The sequence below is a fragment of the Oncorhynchus kisutch genome, linkage group LG27, assembly GCF_002021735.2.
Source record: "Oncorhynchus kisutch isolate 150728-3 linkage group LG27, Okis_V2, whole genome shotgun sequence".
NCBI lineage: Eukaryota > Metazoa > Chordata > Actinopteri > Salmoniformes > Salmonidae > Oncorhynchus > Oncorhynchus kisutch.
In genome coordinates, this window is record NC_034200.2 from 3,738,630 (window position 1) to 3,747,374 (window position 8,745).

The window sequence follows — 8,745 nt, forward strand, 5'->3', positions numbered from 1 at the left end:
TTTCTATTAAGGTATCTTACCTTTTACTCAAGTAGTATTTTACTGGGTGACTTCTACTTTTACTTGTGCAACTTTCTATTAAGGTATCTTACCTTTTACTCAAGTATGACGATTGGATACTTTTTTCCACCACTGTTAAAAACTCAGTAGAGATCTCCAGTCCAGTTATAATCTCATGATGTGCCAATTGTAATTGTATTCAGAGACAAGGGATCAACCTTTTAGGTTTATGTATGGGATCGGATTATGGTCATGTAAAATCAATCCGTTCCTCCAATCCTCGCCTCCCCCTCTTATTTTCCATTGAATGATGGAACCGTCTGTCTGTCAGTGCTCTCCTCTTTGTTCAAACCGGTTCAGCTCCTCACCCGCAGCCTCGCCACCGGCGTACAGGGAGTGAGCACCTGCGCCAAGCGTCTATCACGATTTAGATCAGATATCTCCAAATTGGACATGAGGCAGATGCTGAATATTGGTCGTGGAGCAGACAATTTACCTATATGCTGAAGGTGTAGCGCGTTGAATCTTTTTTTGCTCACTTACCGGTTCTTTTTTTTTTGCCGTTTCACCCATTCGACTCATCGCTGACAGTCAGACGATACGATTGGAGCACCGGGGTAGGCTACGTTTGAAACACCTGCACAAAAGCGCAACGTACCGCTCTAACATTCCTGCGGAATTTGTAAAAACTTCTTTCAGGTAAGATTGAACATATTAATTGTCTGTGAATTGTCTACTTTTTCATTTGTTTGATATTAGGATTTGTGGTTATTTAACCCTGTCTGAACAAAATTGGGTAATAGCTTGCATGCAGACTGGTGCATCAGCGGCGCCTGGACACAGGGGATGGAATTGATGCATCTTGCTCTGTAAGCCTTTCTTGGCCAACCAACCAAGCAAAGATTTCAGCCCAAGTATAAGTACTTTCAGGTGCTCCAACAGGAACATTACATAGACAGGTTCTGCTTTGCATAGACAGGGCATAATAAGGACTTTAACAGGGGTTTTGTATAGACATGTTATGCATTTTTTGTATAAGGAGTAGTCTACTTTCATGTGTTCTACCAGGAAAATGACATAGCAGGGTCCTGCTTTCCTTATAAACACCAGCGGGTATAATAAATTACTTTAAAATGACTTTTGTATGGACACGTTAAGCTGTTATTTCTGATCTTCCATCTATAAGCTAATCAATGATGATCACCATGACTACCTCTGAAAATGCTCATGCACACCACCCTCCCTACGCTTACAGTAGCTTCTTCTTGTGATCTTTTGAATGATTTAGATCCAAGCTTTTCATTCTATGACCCATGTATGACCCGTGTATCCCCCCCAAATGTCTTCTTCTAACCGAAGGGTCTCTAGCTTGTCTTAGGGGTTCCCTCATACAGGAGACTCGGAGGGAAATGTACTTTCTCTGGAGGGGCCAAATGGGAGACACAACTCTCTAATACCGCAGGCTACCATTAATGTGTAAGAGGCATTATAGCAATGGCTTACATTTTATTTGTGGCATTTAAAGAGCGTCCTCAATATATAACGGTCGTCAAGATAATGTTGTGTGTGTGGAAGAAATAAGAGAGAGTGAGAGAAAGTGAGAGGGAAACAAAAGAGAGCTAGAGAAAGGGATCGTTTGGCAGACAGCTGCTGGAGCATAGATCAGTGATCTGAACACCTGCACAGCTGTCATGTTCTCCATTATGCATACAGGTCCCACCCACATAACCTCTCAGGGGCCAATCAGAGGGGTGGCTGTCTGTAACCCCAATAGCCTGGCCTGGGCATGACATCAGAGATACAGGCGATAAGAGAGATAAAGGACAATGTTAGCACTGGTTCTGTCTCTCTGCCTACATTCTCCTTTGTCCATTTCAAATGTACTTTATGCCCTGTGATCTGCCAATGTGCTCATTTGATACATATGAGGCAAAGAAACAGGGTAAAAAATATTAGCAGCACCAGAATGATGGAAGCCATTGTGGATAAAAGTACAAACATTCCTGCATCGTGGTCACTAATATTATAGTTCTACTCCAAAGACTCCAACGTTGTGCAACGTTCCATTGCACTGAAGTATATCCACTTCAGCTAGGCATGTTTCACACGGGTGCTTAATGCTCTAAAAGGCTTACAGTAGAGCTTACAGTAGAGAACCATACAGTAGAGCTTGTTAAACAAACAAACACATGGAAATGTCCCAATCACTTTTGCCTTAGGAAGCGGAGCTGCTTTAGTCACCTTGACATGAGGTCTATTGTGTGAGATTGTCTGAGTGCCCTAAGCCTGGTCTATGTATTCATTTATTCTAGTCTTGAGCAGTGGTTTCCAACCCTTTTCTCTGCCCGGAAGTACCCCTGAAGTACCCCCTCATGTCCATTTGACCAGTAGTCCTATGGTCTCATAAGTCTTCTCAAGTACCCCATGTAGATAGGCCAAGTACCCCCCCCCCCCCCCCCCCCCAGTGGTCCTAGTTGGGAACCGGTGGTCTGGAGTATAAAGTGGACAGCCTCTTTTTGATAGGCCTTGTCAAGAAGAGAGTTTAGCATGGCGAGGTTAACTAGCTTTTCCAACACAGAGTTTGGGCTGATGCCATTGTGAAACCACACAGAGAGATGGAGGGAGGGAGGGAGAGGAAACATAAGCAGAGAGATGGAAGAAAATAACAAAAGAGGGAGGAGAAAGAGAGGAACGAGAGAGAAGAAGCGAAGGGACAGAGACCGTAACTGAGACAGAGCCAGGGACAACGAGGACCTTACCAGAGAGTTCACCCCTGGGTTCCCACCGCCAGAGGCGTCACAAACCTCCCTCACACCCTCATCAGATCAGAGACAGGCTGGATGCCTCCCCTGGGAGGAGAGGATGGGAGGAGCTGACCTGCTGAAGGAGAAATAAAGAAGTGTGCTAGGCTAGCCAAATCTACTGGCAGGCTGGTTAACCACGGGCCAGATGTCATTACTGCGCAACCTACTGTATGCCAGTGTAACCTTTACTAGAGTTTGTGCAGCCGGCTCCCACCATCCCACAGCTAATTGTGGCTAGAAATATTGGTCATTTTTCACAATAGGGAAATTCCCCAAGATAAATTATTCCCAAGAAAATTCCCAAAGCTATACGTGGACCATAGGCCAGAATCACTGATTTGTGTTGGAAAGTGCGAATACGGACCTACGGGCATCTCAGGAATAGCTGTAGGTCTATAATGTTCAAGATATTCTTTAGAACCACTGAGCACAATCAGGAAGGGCTGTGTGGATAGAGAAGAACTGGCAACGTGTCTCTGAACTGGAACATGTTGCTTTTAGTTGCCAATATGTGCAGAAAACATCAGTGTCAGCACACCCTGGAAACTAATATATTTCAGGTGCCTGGAGAGGAAATTAAATGATTAACTGTCTAAGAGACGGGAGTTTCTCTATTCAGTTGCCAGTTTGGACATTTTTCAATGGCCAGCAGGTTGTGGTTTATGATAATCGACAGCTAGATATTATTTTCAGACATGGAGTCTGTTACTGTGAACCGTGTGGCGTGAAACTGCTACACATTAGTGGTGGATGGGAGTTAATTCAACTATACAGTGTGAAGTGGTTTGAGTTGTTCTTGAGAAAAGTGTTATGATAATCACTAATATAAGGGCTTGTGGTGTGTGTTCTAAATGTGTGTTGTTATTGTGTTACCACCTATTTTATTGGGTTTTTAATGTTGTGCTTGCTAAGCATTGTGCAAATGCAACAATATGGGGGATTAGTCCCTTGCTGGACTCGAACCCACAACCTTTGACACACTAAGAACTGTACCAAAAGCCCAGAGGATTGGTACTGTACTATAAAGTTGTAAAGTGCCAACTTAATCATGTGGTCATTGTGACACAAACAACAGGGGAATCGGCCACTTTTTGTCTTATCTTGTTTATTGGACAGTTCCATTGTGACATATTCATGTATCATGTAAACCTACCATGTAAACCTACCATAGAAATGCAGGCTATTGTCACGTTCTGACCATAGTTATTTTGTCTTTTCCTTGTGTTTTTCTTGTTTTAGTGTTGGTCAGGACGTGAGCTGAGTGGGCATTCTATGTTGTGTGTCTAGTTTGTCCGTTTCTATGTATGGCCTGATATGGTTCTCAATCAGAGGCAGGTGTTAGTCATTGTCTCTGATTGGGAACCATATTTAGGTAGCTTGTTTTGTGTTGGGGTTTGTGGGTGGTTGTTTCCTGTCTTTGTGTTCTCGCCACCAGATAGGACTGTTTCGGGGGGTGTTTTGCCACGTTTGTTATTTTGTATTTGTGTAGTTGTTCACATTATCGTCTTTTATTAAACATGGTGAACACGAACTACGCTGCATTTTGGTCCTCCTCTCCTTCCACGGAAGAAAGCCATTACAGCTATGATGCAGTGTCTTTGTTGAGAATGCATGCAGATATTGTGTCGGATATGTCAAACTGGGGGATCTACCTGTGAGGGGTTTACCTGATATTTACCTTTTAGATTGTATGTGGTGCATATTGTGTTTGGATTTGGCTTTGCCACCATTTTGTATGCTTCTTTAAAGAAGAAAAGCATTGTGGCTCCCATTGTGTGAACCCATTATGTTCTGTATTCAATACAATTGAATCGGACTGAAAATACAGTTTTGAGTGAAAGATGTATTTTCTCCATTTTGGCAGATGTTAATCTTTGAGCTTGCGTGTATTGATGAGGCAGACTTCACTCTGCCTTGAATTTCAACAATTTCAAGAATAGGGGAGGGAGAGATATTTTCCACCTCAGATTCTCTCTCTCGCTCTCTGTTTCCCCTGCTGTGAAGTCTCCAATGACGAGCAACCCAGAGGGGGGGTTGGACGGATCGAGCCATCAATCAAGTTTACTATTTGCACCCTGGGAAGGACTGACCCCCCCCCCCCCCCTCCAAACCAATCACCACAGGCCTGGATAAGACCACAGCACCGCGGCTAAAAGGTTCTCAAACAAAGAGAACGGCCTCTTTGTTTCTTGCCAGCGGAGAGCCTCCTTTCTCTGGTATTGACCGGTAGCAGATGCTGAAGGTCATGCTGTCGTGTTTAGAATTTCTGTTTGAGCTGCTCAATAGCAAGCGTTTTGACACATTTCTGATGGCTCCACATTGGTTGGAGCTTCTCAGCTGGTTGGCTCTTGCGAAACCAGAGTTGAAGAATGATTCCGACATGCGCTACAGTACATACACTCCATACAAGACAGAACTTTAAGCCGCTTTGGATAATGACCATATTATCATGTTATTGACCCTTGTGTCACTCAGTATACTGGTTGCCAGAAGACTCCACGTGACCTCCATAAACTGAGTGCTACTCCCCAGGGTCTGGTCACATCATGGTGTCCAATGATGATTGAATTTTGTCATCTGTGTTATTTCTTAGGGGGAATAAAGAAGTCCACGATGACAACTTTCATGCACATTCAATACATGACGTTTATGTGTTATTTCTTAGGGGGAATAAAGAAGTCCACGATGACAACTTTCATGCACATTCAATACATGACGTTTATGTGTTATTTCTTAGGGGGAATAAAGAAGTCCACGATGACAACTTTCATGCACATTCAATACATGACGTTTATGTGTTATTTCTTAGGGGGAATAAAGAAGTCCACGATGACAACTTTCATGCACATTCAATACATGACGTTTATTGCCGATGCGCCGTTGCTCAGACCAAGGCTATATCTGCAATAAATGTTAGTATGTAGTAGAACTCTTTTTAAAATTTTTATGCACCTAGTTTATATTCTGTGGACTGAGCACCTCTTCTGCGGGTCATTAAACATGTAAACTCCGGGATGAAGTGGCAGCCATTGAAATGGAAGTAGTTTATCTCTGTTGCGCCAGCACATCTTAGCCTGAATGTATCATTTCTTTTTACATTTTGATGGGCACTTCTCTGGCCATGGCTATGTGTGAAATGGCACCCTATTCTCTATATTACTACAGAAATAGTGCACTTATGTAAGGAATAGGGTGCCATTTCGGATGCACCGACATCTCTCCCAGTGGGTGGATTAAAGTCGAAGGGCTAGATCCTATCAGATCCGTGCTACAGCCGACACATAGTGGTTGTTTTGACGTGTCAGAGGTGGAACTGCATAAGAGCTGCCAAATCAAGCTGCTCCTTGCGTTACTATATTGCCGATTTTTGACAAATGCCATGCGACCGCTTTAGAAGTTCATGCAGCTGCGTTACAAGTTCAGACACTCAAATGCGTATTATTCTATTGTCTACACCTCAATTAGACTGAGGCTATAATTCCTCCATCCAAATGAACATGAAAACTGAAATTATTTCTATCACCGATAGAGCTTAAACTTTCTATCGCCGTTTGAACTTTAACCCTGTATGGATAGTAAGGGAGTGGTTTGTGACACACGAGCAGCCGCTCACCAATTTGTCAGTTCCACTTCCTACACCGCCAAAACATCCACTATGTCGGCCAACGTAGGTTAACTCTCGATCTGATTGAATCTAGGCCAAAGCAACTGCCCATGCACCTGATGTTACCAGCCACATTGACCTCTCACCTGTAGCCGTTCACCTCTGACCCCTACCAGACATACAGCTGGAGTAACGGAACCGGCGCAGGAGTCTTAACAGGGGCTGAGAGGGATTTATTTCAGCTTGTATTTCTTTCATCACATTCCCAGTGGCTCAGAGGTTTACATACACTCAATTAGTATTTGGCAGCATTGGGTGAATTTTGGCCCATTCCTCCTGACAGAGCTGGTGTAACTGAGTCAGGTTTGTAGGCCTCCTTATTCACATGCTTTTTCAGTTCTGCCCGTAGGATAGAATTGAGGTCAGGGCTTTGTGATGGCCACTCCAATACCTTGACTTTGTTGTCCTTAAGCCATTTTGCCACAACTTTGGAAGTATGCTTGGGGTCATTGTCCATTTGGAAGACCCTTTTGCGACCAAGCTTTAACTTCCTGACTGATGTCTTGAGATGTTGCTTCAATATATCCACATAATTTTCTTTCCTCATGACGCCATCTATTTTGTGAAGGTCACCAGTCCCTCCTGCAGCAAAGCACCCTCACAACATGATTCTGCCACCCCCGTGCTTCACGGTTGGGATGGTGTTCTTCGGCTTGTAAGCCACCCCCTTTTTCCTCCAAACATAACGATGGTCATTATGGCCAAACAGTTCTATTTTTGTTTCATCAGACCAGAGGACATTTCTCCAAAAAGTACGATCTTTGTCCCCATGTGCAGTTGCAAACCATAGTCTGCCGGTTTTGGAGCAGTGGCTTCTTCCTTGCTGAGCGGCCTTTCAGGTTATGTCGATATAGGACTCGTTTTACTGTGCATATTTTGTACCTGTTTCCTCCAGCATCTTCACAAGGTCCTTTTCTGTTGTTCTGGGATTGATTTGCACTTTTTGTACCAGTACGTTAATCTCTAGGAGACAGAACGCATCTCCTTCCTGAGCGGTATGACAGCTGCGTGGTCCCATGGTGTTTATACTTGCATACTATTGTTTGAACAGATGAACGTGGGACCTTCAGGCATTTGGAAATTGCTCCCAAGGATGAACCAGACTTGTGGAGGTCTAACACTTTTTCTGAGGTCTTGACTGATTTCTTTTGATTTTCCCATGATGTCAAGCAAAGAGGCACTGAGTTTGAAGGTAGGCCTTGAAATGCATCCACAGTACACCTCCAATTGACCCAAATGTTGTCAATTAGCCTATCAGAAGCTTCTAAAGCCATGACATAATTTTCTGGAATTCTACAAGCTGTTTAAATCAAAGTCAACTTAGTGTATGTTAACTTCTGACCCACTGGAATTGTGATATAGTGAAATAATCTGTCAACAATTGTTGGAAAAATTACTTGTGTCATGCACAAATTAAGTCTTAACCGACTTGCCAAAACTATAGTTTCTTAACAAGAAATTTGTGGAGTGGTTGAAAAAAACGAGTTTAATGACACCAACACTCCAAGTGTATGTAAACTTCCGACTTCCACTGTATCTGCTGCCGATTCATATGTATTGTGACGGTTCCTTCTGTCACATCTCCCTCTCTCTGTCTTCATCATCTCTCTCTCTCTGTCTTCATCATCTCTCTCTCTCTGTCTTCATCATCTCTCTCTCTGTCTTCATCATCTCTCTCTCTCTGTCTTCATCATCTCTCTCTCTCTGTCTTCATCACCATCTCTCTCTCTCTCTCTCTCTCTGTCTTCATCACCATCTCTCTCTCTCTCTCTCTCTCTGTCTTCATCACCATCTCTCTCTCTTCTCTCTCTCTCTGTCTTCATCCACCATCCTCTCTCTCTCTCCTCTCTCTCCTCTGTCTTCATCAACCATCTCTCTCTCTCATCTCTCTCTCCTCTCTGTCTTCATCACCATCTGTCTCTCCCTCCATCTTCTCTCTCTCTGTCTTCATCAACACCATCATCTTCTCTCTCTATCTCTCTCTCTTCTCTCTCCATCCTGTCTCAATCATCATCTCATCTCGTCTCTCTCTCTCTCTCTCTCTCTCTCTCTCCACTCTCTGTCTTCATCACCATCTCTCTCTCTCTCTCTCCTCTGTCTTCATCACCAACTCTCTCTCTCTCTCTCTCTCTCTCTGTCTTCATCACCATCTCTCTCTTCTCTCTGTCTTCATCACCATCTCTCTCTCTCTCTGTCTTCATCACCATCTTCTCTCTCCTCTCTCTCTCTGTCTTCATCACCATCTCTCTCTCTCTCTCTGTCTTCATCACCATCTCT

General features: G+C 43.6%; 1 protein-coding gene across 3 annotated transcripts in view; it reads left to right on the forward strand.

Moving 5' to 3' along the window:
* The first annotated feature begins 304 nt into the window (after positions 1-304).
* The window catches only part of LOC109871611 (neurocan core protein), an 80,672-nt gene continuing 72,231 nt past the window's right edge, over positions 305-8,745 (forward strand). For all 3 annotated transcript variants that reach the window (XM_031807268.1, XM_031807269.1, XM_031807270.1), the window contains exon 1: positions 305-699. The gene's annotated coding sequence lies outside the window, so the exon portion shown is untranslated. The remainder of the gene's footprint in view (positions 700-8,745) is intronic.